The sequence below is a fragment of the Ornithorhynchus anatinus genome, chromosome 1 (genome assembly GCF_004115215.2).
Source record: "Ornithorhynchus anatinus isolate Pmale09 chromosome 1, mOrnAna1.pri.v4, whole genome shotgun sequence".
Lineage (NCBI taxonomy): Eukaryota > Metazoa > Chordata > Mammalia > Monotremata > Ornithorhynchidae > Ornithorhynchus > Ornithorhynchus anatinus.
This window is the reverse complement of record NC_041728.1, coordinates 163,750,199-163,771,206: the sequence shown is the minus strand read 5'-3', so window position 1 is coordinate 163,771,206 and position 21,008 is coordinate 163,750,199. Positions and strand designations below refer to the sequence as shown.

Here is a 21,008-nt window from a genome sequence, read left to right as displayed (position 1 = left end):
AAAATGATCTGGGCAACAGAGTGAAGTATGGACTGGTGTGGGGAGAGACAGGAGGCAAGGAGGTCAGCAAGGAGGCTTATCAATAATCAGGATAAGTGCTTGGATTGATGTGGTAGCTGTTTAGATGGAGAGGAAAGACAAATTCTAGGGATGCTGTGGGGTTTGAACTGACAGGATTTGATGACAGATTGCACATGTGAGTTGAATGAGAGAGACATGAGTTGAGGATGCCACGAAAGTAATGGGGGCTTAGGAGACAGGGAGGATAGTGGTGTTCTCTACAGTGATGGCAAAGTCATGGGGAGGACAGGGTTTGGGTGGAAAGATAAGGAGTTTAGGGACTATAAAAATATGTACATAAATGCTATGGGGGTGGGTTGAGGATCAAAGTGCTTAATGAATACACAGGGTGATTCACAGGGGAGGAAGAAGAATCTAAACTCACTGTGGGCAGGGAATGTGCCTACCAACTCTCCCAAGTGCTTAGTTCAGTGTTCTGCACACAGTAAGTGTTCAGTAAATATGATTAATTAATTGATTGATTGGGGAGATGAGAGGTTAGTCAGGGAAGGCTTCCTGGAAGAGATATGAATTTAGTTGAGCTACCCTGCTCTTTCCCCTCTCAGGGTCATACCTGGAGATTTTCTAGTACTCTACAAGTCTTGGCTATGGGAGGGAGAGACAAGCAGAGACCTACCCATTCCATTCCTAGCTTGGCCAGTGGCTAGCGAGTGGCAGGCCATCTGCTACAAGCCAAAACTCACTAGGCTGCAACAGCACCGTCTTGGGAGAGAGTCGAGGGCAGAGACTCAGGTTGACTGTGTGGCTCAGTGGAAAGACCCTGGGCTTGGGAGTCAGAGGTCATGGGTTTGAATTCAAGCTCTGCCACTTGTCAGCTGTGTGACTCTAGGCAGGTCATTTAACTTCTCTGGGCCACAGTTACCTCATCTGTAAAATGGAGATTAAGACTGTGAGCCTCACGTGGGACAACCTGATCACCCTGTATATACCCCAGTGCTTAGAATTCCCTCTCGTTCCCCTCCTTTGAAGCCCATATCATTCGCCTCTACCACCCCCTCCAGATACTTGGAGCCGTCATCTACCGCTCTCCTGGTCCCACCTCCGACTTCTTCAACCACCTAGACCCCCTTCTCACCTTCCTTCTCTCGTTCTCTCTGCCCACTCTGATCCTCGGAGATTTCAACATCCACATGGATGTACCCGACGACTCCTCTGCCGCCCGCCTGCTATCCCTCCTCGACTCTGCCAACCTCCTGCTCCACCGTACCGCGCCCACTCACCGACTCGGTCACACCCTCGATCTCGTCATCTCCTACCGCTGCACTATCTCCTGCCTCACCGACTCTGAAATCCCTCTCTCTGACCATAACCTTCTCACCTGCCTCATCTCTCACACTCCCTCCCCCTGCAAATCTTTGTTACTCCCCAACAGAGACCTCCTCTCTCTTGATCCCATCCATCTTTCCAAAAAGCATCTCTCCCCACCTTGCCCCCCGTCCTCTCTTCCCACTCTCGATGATCAGGTCACCGCTCTCAACTCCACCCTCTCTACTCATCTCAACTGTCTTGCCCCCCCCTTTCCCACCGCCGCTCTCACTCCACTAACCCACAGCCCTGGATCACACTCTGTCTGCCTCCTACACTCCTATGCTCGAGCTGCCGAGCGCTGCTGGAGAAAGTCTAAGCACCAAGGCAACCTCATACATTTAAACTTATCCTTTCCTGCCTTAACTCTGCCCTCTCCTCCGCCAGGCAAAACTTCTTCTCCTCCCTCATCGACACCCATGCCCATCACCCCCACCAATTGTTCCGGACCTTTAACTCTCTCCTTAGGCCCCCTGTTCCTCCCCCTCCCCCATCCCTCACCCCCAGTAATCTGGCCACCTACTTCATCACAAAAATCAACACAATCAGGTCTGAGCTCCCCAAAGTCACCCCTCCCCCTCTTCCCTCCCCCCTGCAACCCTCTCCCTTACTTTCTCATCCTTCCCTGCAGTATCCTCAGAGGAGATCGCAAGTGCCACCCCCTCCACCTGTGCCTCGGACCCCATTCCCGCTTACCTTATAAAAACCATCACCCCTGCCCTCCTCCCCTCCTTAACCACTTTAACCACTCACTCTCCAATGGCTCTTCCCCTCTACCTTCAAACATGCCCACGTCTCCCCCATCCTAAAAAAACCCTCTCTCGACCCCACTTCCCCTTCCAGTTATCGCCCTATCTCCCTACTACCCTTCCTTTCCAAGATCCTAGAACGAGTCGTCTACACTCGCTGCTTAGAATTCCTTAACTCCCATTCTCCCCTGGACCCCCTCCGATCTGGCTTCCGTCCCCTCCACTCTACCGAGACTGCTCTCTCTAAGGTCACCCGTGACCTCCTTCTTGCCAAATCCGATGGCTCCTACTCTATTCTAATCCTTCTTGACCTCTCAGCTGCCTTTGACACGGGCGACCATCCCCTTCTCCTCCACACCTTATCTCACCTTGGCTTCACGGACTCCGTCCTCTCCCGGTTCTCCTCTTATCTCTCTGGCCGGTCATTCTCGGTCTCCTTCCCAGGCTCCTCCTCCCCCTCCCATCCTCTAACTGTTGGAGTTCCTCAAGGGTCAGTTCTTGGCCCTCTTCTGTTCTCCATTTACATTCACTCCCTTGGTGAACTTATCTGCTCTCACGGCTTCAACTACCATCTCTACGCAGACAACACACAGATCTACATCTCTGCCCCTGTCCTCTCCTCCTCCCTTCAGGCTCATATCTCCTCCTGGCTCCAGGACGTCTCCACCTGGATGTCTGCCTGCCACCTAAAACTCAACATGACCAAAACTGAGCTCCTCATCTTCCCTCCCAAGCCCGGTCCTCTCCCTGGCTTCCCTATCACCGTGGATGGTACGAACATCCTTCCCGTCTCTCAGGCCCGCAACCTCGGTGTCATCTTTGACTCAGCTCTCTCGTTCACCCCACACATCCGATCCGTTATGGATACCAGCCGGTCTCACCTTTATAATATCACCAAGATCCGCCCTCTCCTCTCCACCCAGATGGCTGCCTTACTGCTACGGGCTCTCGTTAATATCCTGGCTAGACTACTGTGTCAGCCTTCTCTCTGAACTCTCTTCCTCCTCTCTCTCCCCGCTCCAGTCTATTCTTCACTCCGCTGCCTGGCTCATCTTCCTGCAGAAACGCTCTGGGCATTTCACTCCCTTTCTTAAAAACCTCCAGTGGTAGCCTATCGACCTCAGCACAAAACAAAAACTTCTCACTCTAGGCTTCAAGGCTCTCCATCACCTTGCCCCTTCCTACCTCTCCTCCCTTCTCTCTTTCTACCGCCCACTCTGCACGCTCTGCTCCTCTGCTGCCCACCTCCTCACCGTCCCCCGGTCTCACCTATCCCGCCTTTGACCCCTGGGCCACATCCTTCCGCGGTCCTGGAATGCCCTCCCTCCTCACCTCCGCCAAACTAATTCTCTCACCCTCTTCAAAACCCTACTTAAAGCTCACCTCCTCCAAGAGGCCTTCCCAGACTGAGCTCCCCTTTTCCCTCTGCTCCCTCTACCCACCCTTCACCTCTCTGCAGCTAAAACCTCTTCTCCCCCCTTTCCCTCTGCTCCTCCACCTCTCCCGTCCCATCCCCTCAGCACCGTACTTGTCCACTCAACTGTATATATCTGCGTCACCCTATTTATTTTGTTTAATGAGATGTACATCACCCTGATTCTATTTATTTGCTATTGTTTTAATGAGATGTTCTTCCCCTCGATTCTATTTATTGCCATTGTTCTTGTCTGTCCGTCTCCCCCGATTAGACTGTAAGCCCGTCAAAGGGCAGGGACTGTCTCTATCTGTTACCGATTTGTACATTCCAAGCGTTTAGTACTCTGCACATAGTAAGCGCTCAATAAATGCTATTGAATGAATGAATGAATGAATGAATGCTTTGCACATAGTAAGTGCTTAACAAATACCAACATTAATATTATTATTAATGGTAAACCACTTCTGGATTTTTACCAAGAAAACTCTATGGATACCCTGCCAGAACGATTACAGAGGTGGGGTGATCTGGGACAGATGTGTTCATGGTGTCGCTATGGGTCGTAGACGACTCAACAGCATAAGACAAGACCCTGCTCTCTTACTTCCAACTGCTCAATCTGCTGTTCAAATCACAGTCTCTATTGGCTCTTCCCCATTTCTATCCTTATTTTTACACTTCTTCCATTCACAGAAGGCTTGTTGGAGGAGGTGGAGTTTTTTGAGGGCTTTGAAAGGTGCAGAGGGCAGAGGTCTGGCAGACTGTCTCCTGTGTGACTTTGGGCAAATCATTTCACTTCTCTGTGCCCTAGTTACCTCAATTGTAAAATGGGGATTAAGACTGTGAGCCCCATGTGGGTCAACCTGATTACCTTGTAACCACCCCAGTGCTTAGAACAGAGCTTGGCACATAGTAAGTGCTCAACAAAAACCACAATAATATTTATTATTATTGTTATTATTATGATGATGGAGGGAGTTCCAGTTTTGGCAGGGTAAGGAGAGCAAGAGCAAGGAAGGGGAGGAGAGCAAGACAAGACCAGGGAAGAGCTAGAATGCCTCAGAAGGAGTAGATTGGTAAAGAGTTAAGTAGTGGAAAATGAGTAGTTAAATTGTGAAGGATTGAGAGACACCCATAAAGCACCAGAAGAAAAGTAATATTACAGGAGAAACAGGGGATCCAAGTGGACCGAAGTTAGAAGTCAGGTGGCTGGCGAAGAAGAGGTTACAATAATCTAGATGATAAATGAATGGAATTCAGATAAGGGATCATGGTGGGGGAGAAGAAGGATGATTTGACAATGGGTTTTGAGGAGAGGAAGGAAAGGGAGGAATTGAGGAGGAGCAAAAAATGGTGTACTTGCTTCCTCTTTCAGAGCCAGATTGCACTCCACCCAATCCCACCTCCTCCAAGAAGTCTCCATAGACTTCTCCTCCACCATCCTGGTTCATAACTGGCTAATAGCCACCCCTAGTACATTGTGTTTACTCATACCCATCCTCAACACTTGTTTAGATATGAATATTGGATTAAACTTTTATTTTGATTCTACCATTTACAAATATTATTTATGACCATCTCTTCTATTAGAGCATAAAGTCTTACAGGTAGGGAAAGGGCCATGCTTTTGTGGTATTTCTCAAGCAGTTTGAATTGTACACTGTTCAACAGATAAAAATATGGTAATAAAAATAAAGGTAATAATAATAAAATAGAGCATGCCAGGCACCGTGGTAAGCACTGAGGTAGATACAAGATAACTGGATCAGACATAATTTCTGTCCCACAGAAGGCTCACAATCTAAGAGGGAGGGAGAATAGGTGTCTTATATTCTTTTAAAAGATGAGCAAACTGAGGCACAGAGAACTTAATTGATTTGCCCAATGTCACACAGCAAGAAATTAGCATAACTAGACTCAACTCCAGGTATCCTGATCCCCATCTACTATTTCCACTAAACCCTGCTGCCTCCCATTATTCCTAGCAATACAAGAAGCAGTATTGCCTAGTGGATAAAGCACGGGCCTGGGAGTCAGAGGACCTGGGTCATAATACCAGCTCCTCCACTACCTGCTGTGTAACCTTGGGGAAGTCACTTAACTTCTCTGTCCCTCAGTTTCTTCAATTATAAAATAGGATTAAATCCTAATTACCATAATAGTTATGGTCTATGTTAAGTGCTTACTATATGCCAGACATTGTTCTAAGTGCTGAGTTACAACATAATTGGGTTGGATATAGTCCCTGGGCTCATAGTCTTAATCAACATTTTACAGAGGAAGGAAATGAGGCTCAGAGAAGTTAAGTGACTTGCTCAAGGTCACATAGCAGACAAGTGGTGGAGCTGAGATTAGAACCCATGACCTTCTGAGTCCCCGGCCCATGCTCTGAGCACTAGGCCATGCTGCTTCCTATTCCTTTCTACTTAGACTGTTTGCCTCCCAGGGACTGTATACAACCAGATTATCTTGTATCTACTCTGGTTTTTAGTATAGTGCTTGAGAAGCAGCAAGGCTTAGTGGAAAGAGCATGGGCTTGGGAGTCAGAGCACATGGGTTCTAATCCCAGCTCCGCCACTTGTCTGCTGTGTGACCTCAGGCAAGTCACTTAACTTCTCTGTGCCTCAGTTAACTCACCTATAAAATGGGGATTAAAAGTATGCGCTTCATGTGGGACAACCTGATTACTCTGTATCCATCTCAGCACTTAGAACAGTGCTTGGTACATAGTAAGTGCTTAACAAAAACAATTATTATTATTAACATAGTAAGCATTTAACAAGTACTATAATTAGTATTATCAGCATCATAATCATTATCACTACTATACTACTGGCTACAGCTAGCCTCCCATTTCTCTCTTCTGGCAAACTCAAGCTGTTCCTCGCAACAAACAAATCTTGCCTCAGCCTCCTGGTATCATTTACATTCACCTTCAGAAAGTCTTCCAAGCACTATGACACAGTACTTATTCAGAACAAATGAGAAATTTTTAGTGACATTACTTTTCAAGATGCATTTCAATCAATCAATGGTATTTCTTAAGTTCTTCCTGCATGCAGAGCACTGTATGAAACACTCGGGAGAGCACAACACAACAGAGTTGGTAAACACTTTCCCTGCACAAAAAATGCTTACCGTCTGGAGGGGAAGACAAACATTAAAAGAAATTACAGATTTACACATAATGGTTGTGGGGCTGAGGGTGGGGTGAATGTAGAACACAAATCCCACATAGTAAGTGTTCAATAAATACGATTAATTGATTGATAGAGGAAATGAGGGCTTAGTCTCGGAAGGCCTTTTCGGGGAGATGCTGTTTTAATAAAGCTCTGAAGATGCGGAGAGTGATTGTCTGTGGGATGTAAAGTGGGAGGGAGTTCCAGGGCAGTGGTAGGTCAAGAGTGAGGGGGTAAGGTGAGATTGAGGTACAGTGAAGAAATTGGTGTTAGTGGAGTGAAGTGAGCATTATGCGTTATAGTAGGAAATCAGTGAGGAAAGATACAAGAGGGCAAGGTGATTGTGTGTTTTAAAGCAGCCAATGGTAAGGAGTTTCTGTTTGAAGGAGAGGTGGAGAGCAACTTAGAAGCTTCTTGAGGAAGGGGGAAATTTTTCCATTTCTTTCCAGAAGAGAAAATAAACTGCTTTAGGTTGTGTGAAGGACAAGGAAAAGAGAAAGGCGGATAGACTAAAATCCCTCATTCCTTGCCCACAAGCTGAAAATTTCCATAATCGGTCAAAGATATGAAAATAGTATCATTGGCTACCAAATTATTCCTAACTAAACATTTGTTATTTCAGGAACAGAAGCAACAACTACTGATCAGAATAATATCACATTGAACAGTTCTACCACTCCATCGACTCGGACCAGCTTAACCACTGATACGACACACATTCAGAGTAGCATCTCTACAGCGGGACACTCCCCGTCAACAAACCAGCCCACTTCATCTGACATTTCAGCTCAACAAACGACGCCTTTGAGTACTCTTGTGACTTCTTCCACATCCTCTTCCAGCTCCAGCCTTATCACTAAGACTGCAGGAACATCATCTTCCTATCTGAATATTCATACTTCCCAAGGAGCAGCCTCAGCTTCGACAGACTCTTCTCAGGAAAACACCACAGCTGAGCAGGCAACAGTTCATTTAACAACAAGCGCGTCTTCAAAATCACCCACCACTTCCAGTCATACAACTGAGACAACAGCAGAAACATCATCTCTATATAGCAGTCATGTTACTAATATTTCGACTACCAGTGCTTTTCCCGTTTCAGACACAACTTCCTCTGAGAGCCGGACAATCGGACAGACAACTGGCCAATCCTCGGGAGCCTCCCCAACTACAGTAACAAAAACTGAATCAGCACAAACCACTCAGAATACACTGGCTCGGACCTCGCTGGATTCCTCCTCCTCATCCTCTTCCTCCTCCCCTATCATCACACAGACCACTTTAGAAGCAAGTACCATGAGTTTAAATGCTGTTGTGGCAAGCTCCCTCATCTCTATTAAACCAGAGAGAACCACTTCCTCACGCACTGAATCTATCTCTTCTCCTACTTCACAAACATCCACTCAAACCACAGCTGACTCCTCCAGCTCCGCAGTCACACAGTCCCCCGGAAAAGCCTCAACCACAAGCTCAGATGCTGTTGTGACAAGCACCCAAAGTTCAGTCATGACAGCCAGATCGACTTTCCCAGCCACTGAACCTGTCACTTCTGGGATTTCATCCCAACAAACGTCCCCTTCGGGAACCTTCTTAACTTCTTCCACATCCCCCTCCAGTTCTAGCCACCTAGAAACATCACCTCTTTATAAGACTACTAATGTCACCCAAAGAGAAACTTCAACTTTAACCAGCACCTTTCTTGACAGCACCACAGCTGAGCCAAGCACAGGTGCTTCTTCAGCTTCTTCAACATCCTCAACCTCTTTAACCTCTCCCTCCAGTTCAAGACACACAACTGAGATATCAACAGAAGCATCATCTGCACACAGCACACTTTCCACCATTGGATATTCAACGAGTACAATGCCGGTTTCAGGAACCGCCTCTTCTCTGATTTCTACAGTCAGACAGACAACTGGTCCCTCCTCAGAAACTTCAAAGAGAACCACACCTACAGAAACAACCAGTGAATCAATACAAACCACTCAGAGCACTCCGGCCTGGAGCACAGCAGACTCCTCCAGCACCCCAATCACACAGTCCCCTGGAGAAGCCTCAACCACAAGCTCAGGTGTTGCTGTGACAAGCACCCCAAGTTCAGTCTTGACAACCAGATCAACTTTCCCGGTGACTGAACTTGTCACTTCCGGGATTTCATCTCAAGAATCGTCCACATCAGGCACCTTCCTACCCTCTTCCACATCCCCCTCCAGTTCTAGCCACCCAGAAACATCTCCTCCTTATATGAGTACTCATGTCACTCAGGGAGAAATTTCAACTTTGACCAGCACCTTCCTTGACAGTACCACTGCTGAGCCAACCACAGGCATCTCCTCAGCCTCTTCAATATTCTCAACTTCTTCAACCACCCCCTCCAGTTCTGGCCAAACAACTGAGACATCAACAGCAGCATCATCTGCCCACAGCACACTTTTCACCAGTGGACATCCAACGAGTACAATGCCAGTTCCAGGCACCACCTCTTCTCTGATTTCTACAGTCAGACAGACAACTGGTCCTTCCTCAGAAACTTCTCAAAGAACGACACCTACAGAAACAACCAGTGAATCACTACACACCACTCAGAGCACTTCAGCTCAGACCAAAACAGACTCCTCCAGCCCCACAATCACACAATCCTCCACAGAAGCCTCGACCACAAGCTCAGATGCTGTTGTGACAGGCACCCTAGGTTCAGTCATGAAGGCCATTTCAACCTTCCCAGTCACTGAACCTGCCACGTCTGAGATTATATCTCAACAAGCATCCACTTCAGGCACATTTACACCATCTTCCACATCCCTCTCCAGTTCTAGCCACCCAGAAACATCTCCTTATATGAGTACTCAAGTCACCCCGGGAGAAACCTCAACTTTAACCAGCACCTTCCTAGACAGCACCACAGCTGAGCCAACCACACGTATCTCCACAGCCTCTTCATTATCCTCAGCCTCTTCAACCTCCCCCTCCAGTTCTGGCCACACAACTGAGACATCAACAGAAACATCATCCACACACCGCACACTTTTCACCAGTGGATATTCAAGGAGTACAGTGCCGGTTTCAGGCATCACCTCTTCTGTGATATCTACAGTCAGACAGACAACTGGTCCATCCTCAGAAACTTCTCAAAGAAGCACACCAACAGAAACAACCAGTAAATCACTACACAACACTGAGAGCACTCCGACTCAGACCAGAACAGAATCCTCCAGCGCCCCAGTTACACAGTCACTTGGAGCAACCTCGACCACAAGCTCAGATGCCGTAGTGACAAGCACCCTAAGTTCAGTCACAACTGACAGATCCACTTTCCCAGTCACTGAACCTGCCACTTCTGAGATTTCATCTCAACAAGCATCCACTTCAGGCACATTTTCACCCTCTTCCACAACCCCCTCCAGTTCTAGCCACCCAGAAACATCTCCTCCTTATATGAGTACTCAAGTCACTCAGGGAGAAAGTTCAACTCTGACCAGCACCTTCCTTGACAGCACCACAGCTGAGCCAACCACACATGTCTCCTCAGCCTCTTCATTATCCTCAACTTCTTCAACCTCCCCCTCCAGTTCTGGCCACACAACTGAGACATCAACAGAAGCTTCATCCATACACCGCACACTTTTCACCAGTGGATATTCAACGAGTACAATGCCAGTTTCAGGCACCACCTCTTCTGTGATATCTACAGTCAGACAGACAACTGGTCCATCCTCAGAAACTTCTCAAAGAACCACACCTACAGAAATAACCAGTGAATCTCTACACATCAATCAGAGCACTCCAGCTCAGACCAGAACAGACTCCTCCAGTACCCCAATCACACAATCCGCCACAGAAGCCTCGACCACAAGCTCAGATGCTGTTTTGACAAGCAACCTAAGTTCAGTCACGACAGCCAGATCCACTTTCCCAGTCACTGAATCTGTCACTTCTGGGATTTCATCTCAAAAAGCATCCACTTCGGGCACCTTCTTACCTTCCTCCACAACCCCCTCTAGTTCTAGCCACGCAGAAACATCACCACCTTATATGATTATTCATGTCACCCAAGGAGATACTTCAACTTTGACCAGCACCTTCCTTGACAGTACCACTGCTGAGCCAACCTCAGGCATCTCCTCAGCCTCTTCAATATCCTCAACTTCTTCAACCTCCCCCTCCAGTTCTGGCCACACAACTGAGACATCAACAGAAGCACCATCTGCACACAGCACACTTTTCACCAGTGAACATCCAACGAGTACAATGCCGGTTTCAGATACCACCTCTTCTGTGATTTCTACAGTCAGACAGACAACTGGTCCTTCCTCAGAAACTTCTCAAAGAACCATACCTACAGAAATAACCAGTGAATCACTACACACCACTCAGAGCACTCCAGCTCAGACCAGAACAGACTCCTCCAGCTCCCGGGTCACACAGTTCCCTAGAGAAGCCTCGACCACAAGCTCAGATGCTGTTGCGACAAGCACCCTAAGTTCAGTCACGACAGCCAGATCCACTGTCCCAGTCACTGAACCTGTCACTTCTGGGATTTCATCTCAACAAACATCCCCTTTGGCCACCTTCTTACCTTCTTCCCCCTCCCCCTCCAGTTCTAGCCACCCAGAAACATCACTTCCACATATGAGTACTCATGTCACCCAAGGAGATACTTCAACTTTGACCAGCACCTTCCTTGACAGCACCACATCTGAGCCAACCACAGGCATCTCCTCAGCCTCTTCAATATCCCCAACCTCTTCAACCTCCCCGTCCACTTCTGGCCACTCAGTTGAGAAATCAACAGAAACATCATCCGCACACAGCACCCTTTTCACCAGTGGATATTCAACGAGGACAATTCCGGTTTCAAACACCACCTCTTCTGTGATTTCTACAATCAGACAGACAACTGGTCCAGCCACAGAAACTTCACCAAGAACCACACTTACAGAAACAACCAGTGAATCACTATACACTACTCAGGGTACTCCGGCCTGGACTACAGCAAACTCCTCCAGCACCCCAATCACACAGTCCCCTGGAGAAGCCTCGACCACAAGCTCAGATGCTGTTGTGACAAGCACCCTAAGTTCAGTCACGACAGCCAGATCAACTTTCCCAGTCACTGAACCTGTCACCTCTGGGATTTCATCTCAACAGTCATCCACATCAGGCACCTTCCTACCCTCTTCCACATCCACTTCCAGTTCTAGCCACCCAGAAACATCTCCTCCTTATATGAGTACTCAGGTCACTCAGGGAGAAAGTTCAACTCTGACCAGCACCTTCCTTGACAGCACCACAGCTGAGCCAACCACACATGTCTCCTCAGCCTCTTCATTATCCTCAACTTCTTCAACCTCCCCCTCCAGTTCTGGCCACACAACTGAGACATCAACAGAAGCTTCATCCATACACCGCACACTTTTCACCAGTGGATATTCAACGAGTACAATGCCAGTTTCAGGCACCACCTCTTCTGTGATATCTACAGTCAGACAGACAACTGGTCCTTCCTCAGAAACTTCTCAAAGAACCATACCTACAGAAATAACCAGTGAATCACTATACACCACTCAGAGCACTCCAGCTCAGACCAGAACAGACTCCTCCAGCTCCCGGGTCACACAGTTCCCTAGAGAAGCCTCGACCACAAGCTCAGATGCTGTTGCGACAAGCACCCTAAGTTCAGTCACGACAGCCAGATCCACTGTCCCAGTCACTGAACCTGTCACTTCCGGGATTTCATCTCAACAAACGTCCCCTTTGGCCACCTTCTTACCTTCTTCCACCTCCCCCTCCAGTTCTAGCCACCCAGAAACATCACTTCCACATATGAGTACTCATGTCACCCAAGGAGATACTTCAACTTTGACCAGCACCTTCCTTGACAGTACCACTGCTAAGCCAACCACAGGCATCTCCTCAGCCTCTTCAATATCCTCAACTTCTTCAACCTCCCCCTCCAGTTCTGGCCACACAACCGAGACATCAACAGAAGCACCATCTGCACACAGCACACTTTTCACCAGTGAACATCCAACGAGTACAATGCCGGTTTCAGATACCACCTCTTCTGTGATTTCTACAGTCAGACAGACAACTGGTCCTTCCTCAGAAACTTCTCAAAGAACCATACCTACAGAAATAACCAGGGAATCACTACACACCACTCAGAGCACTCCAGCTCAGACCAGAACAGACTCCTCCAGCCCTCGGGTCACACAGTTCCCTAGAGAAGCCTCGACCACAAGCTCAGATGCTGTTGCGACAAGCACCCTAAGTTCAGTCACGACAGCCAGATCCACTGTCCCAGTCACTGAACCTGTCACTTCTGGGATTTCATCTCAACAAACATCCCCTTTGGCCACCTTCTTACCTTCTTCCACCTCCCCCTCCAGTTCTAGCCACCCAGAAACATCACTTCCACATATGAGTACTCATGTCACCCAAAGAGATACTTCAACGTTGACCAGCACCTTCCTTGACAGTACCACTGCTGAGCCAACCACAGGCATCTCCTCAGCCTCTTCAATATCCTCAACTTCTTCAACCTCCCCCTCCAGTTCTGGCCACACAACTGAGACATCAACAGAAGCACCATCTGCACACAGCACACTTTTCACCAGTGGATATTCAACGAGGACAATGCCGGTTTCAGATACCACCTCTTCTGTGATTTCTACAGTCGGACAGACAACTGGTCCAGCCACAAAAACCTCACCAAGAACCACACTTACAGAAACAACCAGTGAATCACTATACACTACTCAGGGTACTCCGGCCTGGACTACAGCAAACTCCTCCAGCACCCCAATCACACAGTCCCCTGGAGAAGCCTCGACCACAAGCTCAGATGCTGTTGTGACAAGCACCCTAAGTTCAGTCACGACAGCCAGATCAACTTTCCCAGTCACTGAACCTGTCACTTCTGGGATTTCATCTCAACAGTCATCCACATCAGGCACCTTCCTACCCTCTTCCACATCCACTTCCAGTTCTAGCCACCCAGAAACATCTCCTCCTTATATGAGTACTGAAGTCACTCAGGGAGAAATTTCAACTTTGACCAGCACCTTCCTTGACAGCACCACAGCTGAGCCAATCACAGGCGTCTCCTCAGCCTCTTCAATATCCTCAACTTCTTCAACCTCCCCCTCCAGTTCTGGCCACACAACTGAAACATCAACAGAAGCACCATCTGCACACAGCACACTTTTCACCAATGGACATCCAATGAGTACAATGCCGGTTTCGGGTACCACCTCTTCTGTGATTTCTACAGTCAGACAGACAACTGGTCCTTCCTCAGAAACTTCTCAAAGAACCACACCTACAGAAACAACCAGTGAATCACTACACACCACTAAGAGCACTCAAGCTCAGACCAGAACAGACTCCTCCAGCCCCTGGATCACACAGTTCCCTAGAGAAGCCTCAACCACAAGCTCAGATGCTGTTGTGACGAGCACCCCAAGTTCAGTTATCACAGCCAGATCCACTTTCCCAGTCACTGAACCTGTTACTTCTGGGTTTTCATCGCCAAAAACATCCACTTTGGCCACCTTCTTACCTTCTTCCACCTCCCGCTCCAGTTCTAGCCACCCAGAAACATCACCTCCTTATATGAGTACTCATGTCACCCAAGGAGATACTTCAACTTTGACCAGCACCTTACTAGACAGTACCACAGCTGAGCCAACCACAGGTGTCTCCTCAGCCTCTTCAATATCCCCAACCTCTTCAACCTCCAACTCCAGTTCTGGCCACACAACTGAGACATCAACAGAAACATCATCAGAGCACAACACGCTTTTCACCAGCGGATATTCAACGAGGACAATCCCGGTTTCAAGCACCACCTCTTCTATGATTTCTACAATCAGACAGACAACCGATCTTTCCTCAGAAACTTCACAAAGAATCACAACTAAAGAAACAACCACTGAATCACCACACACCACTCGGAGCACTCTAATTCAAACCACAGCTGTCTCCTCCAGCCCCCCAGTCAGAGAGCCACTTGGAGAAGCCTCGACCACAAGCTCAGCTGCTGTCGTGACAAGCTCTGTAAGTTCAGTCACGACAGCCAGATCCACCTTCCCAGTCACTGAATCTGTCACTTCCGGGATTTCATTTCAAGAAACGTCCACTTTGGGCACCTTCTTACTCTCTTCCATATCCCCCTCCAGTTCTAGCCACCCAGAAACATCACCTCCTTATATGAGTACTCATGTCACCCAAGGAGAACCTTCAACTTTGGCCAGCACCTTCCTTGACAGCACTCCAGGTGTGACCACAACAGGTCAGTTGACAACAGGTGTCTCTTCAACCTCTTCCACCACCTCAAGGCCTTATAGATCAACTTCCAATTCTAGTCACAGAACAGAGTCATCAACAGAAGCGTCATCCTCACACAACACACTTTTCACCAATGGATATTCAACGAGTACAAGGCCAGTTTCAGGCACCACCTCTTCTCTGATTTCAACAATCAGACAGACAACTGGTCCTTCCTCAGAAACTTCGAAGAGAACCACACTTACAGAAACAACCAGTGAATCACTACACACCACTCAGAGCACTCTGGCTCAGACCACAACAGACTCCTCCAGCCCCACAATCACACAATCCCCCACAGAAGCCTCGACCACTAGCTCAGATGCTGTTGTGACAGGCACGCTAAGTTCAGTCACGACTGCCAGTTCAACCTTCCCAGTCACTGAACCTGCCACTTCTGATATTTCATCTCAACAAGCATCCACTTCAGGCACATTTTCACCCTCTTCCACAACCCCCTCCAGTTCTAGCCACCCAGAAACATCTCCTCCTTATATGAGTACTCAAGTCACTCAGGGAGAAAGTTCAACTCTGACCAGCACCTTCCTTGACAGCACCACAGCTGAGCCAACCACACATGTCTCCTCAGCCTCTTCATTATCCTCAACTTCTTCAACCTCCCCCTCCAGTTCTGGCCACACAACTGAGACATCAACAGAAGCTTCATCCACACACCGCACACTTTTCACCAGTGGATATTCAATGAGTACAATGCCAGTTTCAGGCACCACCTCTTCTGTGATATCTACAGTCAGACAGACAACTGGTCCATCCTCAGAAACTTCTCAAAGAACCACAGCCACAGAAATAACCAGTGAATCTCTACACATCAATCAGAGCACTCCAGCTCAGACCAGAACAGACTCCTCCAGTACCCCAATCACACAATCCCCCACAGAAGCCTCGACCACAAGCTCAGATGCTGTTTTGACAAGCACCCTAAGTTCAGTCACGACAGCCAGATCCACATTCCCAGTCACTGAACCTGTCACTTCTGGGATTTCATCTCAAAAAACATCCACTTCGGGCACCTTCTTTCCTTCTTCCACATCCCCCTCCAGTTCTAGCCACCCAGAAACATCACCTCCTTATATGAGTACTCATGTCACCCAAGGGGAAACTTCAACTTTGACCAGCACCTTCCTTGACAGCACCATAGCAGAGCCAACCACAGGTGTCTCCTCAGCCTCTTCAATATCCCCAACCTCTTCAACCTCCCCGTCCACTTCTGGCCATTCAGTGGAGAAATCAACAGAAACATCATCCGCACACAGCACCCTTTTCACCAGTGGATATTCAACGAGGACAATTCCGGTTTCAAGCACCACCTCTTCTGTGATTTCTACAATCAGACAGACAACTGGTCCAGCCACAGAAACTTCACCAAGAACCACACTTACAGAAACAACCAGTGAATCACTATACACTACTCAGGGTACTCCAGCCTGGACCACAGCAAACTCCTCCAGCACCCCAATCACACAGTCCCCTGGAGAAGCCTCGACCACAAGCTCAGATGCTGTTGTGACAAGCACCCTAAGTTCAGTCACGACAACCAGATCCACTTTCCCAGTCACTGAACCTGTCACTTCTGGGATTTCATCTCAAAATACATCCACTTCGGGCACCTTCTTTCCTTCTTCCACATCCCCCTCCAGTTCTAGCCACCCAGAAACATCACCTCCTTATATGAGTATTCATGTCACCCAAGGGGAAACTTCAACTTTGACCAGCACCTTCCTTGACAGCACCACAGCTGAGCCAACCACAGGTGTCTCCTCAGCCTCTTCAATATCCTCAACTTCTTCAACTTCCCCCTCCAGTTCTAGCCGCACAACTGAGACATCAACAGCAGCAACATCCTCACACAGCACACTTTTCACCAGTGGACATCCAACGAGTACAATCACCTCTTCTGTGATTTCTACAGTCCAACAGACAACTGGTCCTTCCTCAGAAACTTTGAAGATAACCACACCTACAGAAACAACCAGTGAATCACTACAGACCACTCAGAGCACTCTGGCTCAAACCACAGCTGCCTCCTCAAGCCCCCCAATTACACAGTCACTTGGAGAAACCTTGACCACAAGCTCAGATGCTGTTGTGACAAGCACCCTAAATTCAGTCACGACCGCCAGTTCAACCTTCCCAGCCACTGAACCTGTCACCTCTGGGATTTCATCTCAACAAACATCCACTTCGGGCACCTTCCTACCTCCTGCCAGTTCTAGTCACCCAGAAACATCTCCTCCTTATATGAGTATTCATGTCACCCAAGGGGAAACTTCAACATTGACAAGCACCTTCTTTGACAGTACCACTGCTGAGCCAACCACAGGCATCCCCTCAGCCTCTTCAATATCCTCAACTTCTTCAACCTCCCCCTCCAGTTTTGGCCACACAACTGAGACATCAACAGCATCATCATCTGCACACAGCACACTATTAACTAGTGGACATCCAACGAGTACAATGCCAGTTTCAGGCACCACATCTTCTGTGATTTCTACAGTCGGACAGACAACTGGTCCTTCTTCAGAAACATCTCAAAGAACCACACCTACAGAATCAACCAGTGAATCTCTACACACCACTCAGAGCACTCAAGCTCAGACCAGAACAGACTCCTCCAGTACCCCAATCACACAATCCCCCACAGAAGCCTCGACCACAAGCTCAGATGCTGTTGTGACAAGCACCCTAAGTTCAGTCACGACAGCCAGATCCACTGTCCCAGTCACTGAACCTGTCACTTCTGGGATTTCATCTCAACAAACGTCCACTTCGGCCACCTTCTTACCTTCTTCCACCTCCCCCTCCAGTTCTAGCCACCCAGAAACATCACTTCCACATATGAGTACTCATGTCACCCAAGGAGATACTTCAACTTTGACCAGCACCTTCCTTGACAGCACCACATCTGAGCCAACCACAGGCATCTCCTCAGCCTCTTCAATATCCCCAACCTCTTCAACCTCCCCGTCCACTTCTGGCCACTCAGTTGAGAAATCAACAGAAACATCATCCGCACACAGCACCCTTTTCACCAGTGGATATTCAACGAGGACAATTCCGGGTTCAAGCACCACCTCTTCTGTGATTTCTACAATCGGACAGACAACTGGTCCAGCCACAGAAACTTCACTGAGAACCACACCTACAGAAACAACCAGTGAATCACTATACACTACTCAGGGAACTCCGGCCTGGACCACAGCAGACTCCTCCAGCACTCCAATCACACAGTCCCCCGGAGAAGTCTCGACCACAAGCTCAGATGCTGCTGTGACAAGCACCCCAAATTCAGTCTTGACAACCAGATCAACTTTCCCAGTCACTGAACCTGTCACTTCTGGGATTTCATCTCAACAATCATCCACATCAGGCACCTTCCTACCGTCTTCCACATCCCCCTCCAGTTCTAGCCACCCAGAAACATCTCCTCCTTATATGAGTACTGAAGTCACTCAGGGAGAAATTTCAACTTTGACCAGCACCTTCCTTGACAGCACCACAGCTGAGCCAACCACAGGCATCTCCGCAGCCTCTTCAATATCCTCAACTTCTTCAACCTCCCCCTCCAGTTCTGGCCACACAACTGAGACATCAACAGCAGCATCATCTGCACACAGCACACCTTTCACCAGTGGACATCCAACGAGTACAATCACCTCTTCTGTGATTTCTACAGTCGGACAGAAAACTGGTCCTTCCTCAGAAACTTCGAAGAGAACCACACCTACAGAAACAACCAGTGAATCACTACACACCACTCAGAGCACTCCAGCTCAAACCAGAACAGACTCCTCCAGCCCCCAGATCACACACTTCTCCAAAGAAGCCTCGACCACAAGCTCAGATGCTGTTGTGACAAGCACCTCAAGTTCAGTCATGACAGCCAGATCCACTTTCCCAGTCACTGAACATGTCACTTCTGGGATTTCGTCTCATGAAACATCAACTTTGGGCATCTCCTTACCCTCTTCCACCTCCTCCTCCAGTTCTAGTCACACGGAAATATCAGCTTCTTCTCTGAGTACTCCTGCCACTAGACCAGAAACCTCAGCTTTGGCCAGCACGTTCTTTGACAGAACCACTTCTGAAGTCACAACAGAGCAGTTGTCAACAGGTGTCTCTTCCACCACCTCAATCTCCTATAGATCGACTTCTGATTCTAGTCACAGAACAGGTTCATCAACAGAAGCATCATCTCCACTTTTCACCAGTGGATATTCAAGAAGTACAATCCCCGTTTCAGGCACCACCTCTTCTGTGATTTCTACAATCGGACAGACAACTGGTCCACCCACGGAAACTTCACCAAGAACGACAACTACAGAAACAAGCAGCGAATCATTGCACATCATTCTGAGCACTCCGGCTCAGACCACAATAGATTCCTCCAGTTCTCTAATCACACAGTCCCCCTTAATAGCAGGGACCACGAGCTCAGATATTGTGACAAACACCTTAAGTTTAATCTCAACAGCAGGATCCACTTTCTCCGTCACTCAACCTGTCACTTCCGAGATTTCATCTCAAGAAACACCAACTTTGGGCACCTCCTTGCTCTCTTCCTCTTCCTCCTCCAGTTCTAGCCACATAGAAACATCACTTCCTTCTTTGAGTACTTCTGTCATCGAAGGAGAAACCTCAACTTCCACCATCCCCTCCCATGATAGCCCCACAGCTGAGCTGACAACAGTTCAGTTAACAGGTGCTTCCACAGCCTCTTCACCCTTCCCCTTCAGTTCTAGTCGCACAACTGAGTCATCAACAGAAACACCACCTTCACACAGCACTGTTGTCACCAGTGGATACTTAGCAAGCACAACACCCATTTCAGGCACCATCTTCTCTGAGATTTCTACAGTTGGACGAACAACTGGTCAATACACAGTATCCTCCCAAAGAACCACTTCTACAGAAACAAAAGAATCATTGCACACTACCCAGAACACTTTGCCTGACATGACAATGAACTCATCCATCTCCCTGTTCACACAGTCCCAGGGAGAAGCCAGGACCACGAGCTCAAGCACTGTTGTAACAAACGAGCTCACCTCGATAACCGCAGTGGGAACCTCAACAAATGAACCAATCAGTTCTAGTATTTCATCTCAACAAGCTTCCACTTTGGGTATCTCTTCAACCTCTCCCACATCCACCCCTAGTTCTAGCCCCATCATTAGAACAACAGATACCCCACTTCCGCATTTGACTACTCAAGTTGGCCAAGGAGCAACTTCAGCTTCAGTCAGCACTGCCCAGAACATGACCACCATTGAGCAGACAACAGGCCCGTTAACATCAGAGGCCTCCTCAGTCTCTTCCACCCTTTCAGCATCTTATATGTCACCCACCAATTCCAGCTACACAAGTGAGATGAAAACAGAAACATCACCCACCACCAGCCTTGTCACAAATATACAATCAACAAGTGCAATCGCGGTTTCAGACACAATCTCTTCTGAAATTTCTACAATCAGACAGACGACTGGTCAATCCACAGATACTTCCAGAAGAACCACACCTCAAGAAACAACAGCTGAATCATTACACACAACTCTGAGCACTTTGACTTACACCACAATGGAGGCCTCCAGCTCCCCATTCACACAGATCCATGGAGAAACGGGAACCACAAGCTCAGATGCTGCTGAAACAAGCACACTCAGCTCAGTTACATCAGGAATCTCCCCCTCACCCACTAAACCCACCGCATCTGGGATTTCATCTCAACAATCTTCTTCTACTTTGGCTACGTCTTCGGCTACTTCTACATTTCCCCATGGTTCTAGCCCAAACCTTAAGACAACAGAAACATCATCTCCACATTTGCAGACTCAAGTTACCCAAGGGGAAACCTCAGCTTCAGCCAGTCCCTCCCATAGCAACCCCACAGCCGGACAAACAGAACAGTTAACAACTACCGCCGTCTCCACC

The 21,008-nt window shown here is 48.2% G+C and overlaps 1 non-coding gene across 1 annotated transcript; it reads left to right on the top strand.

Moving 5' to 3' along the window:
- Window positions 1–616: 616 nt before the first annotated feature.
- LOC114816135 lies at window positions 617–754 on the top strand. Its single transcript, XR_003763922.1, has one exon. It is a non-coding gene; the product is annotated as a small nucleolar RNA SNORA7 (small nucleolar RNA).
- The last annotated feature ends 20,254 nt before the right edge of the window (window positions 755–21,008 follow it).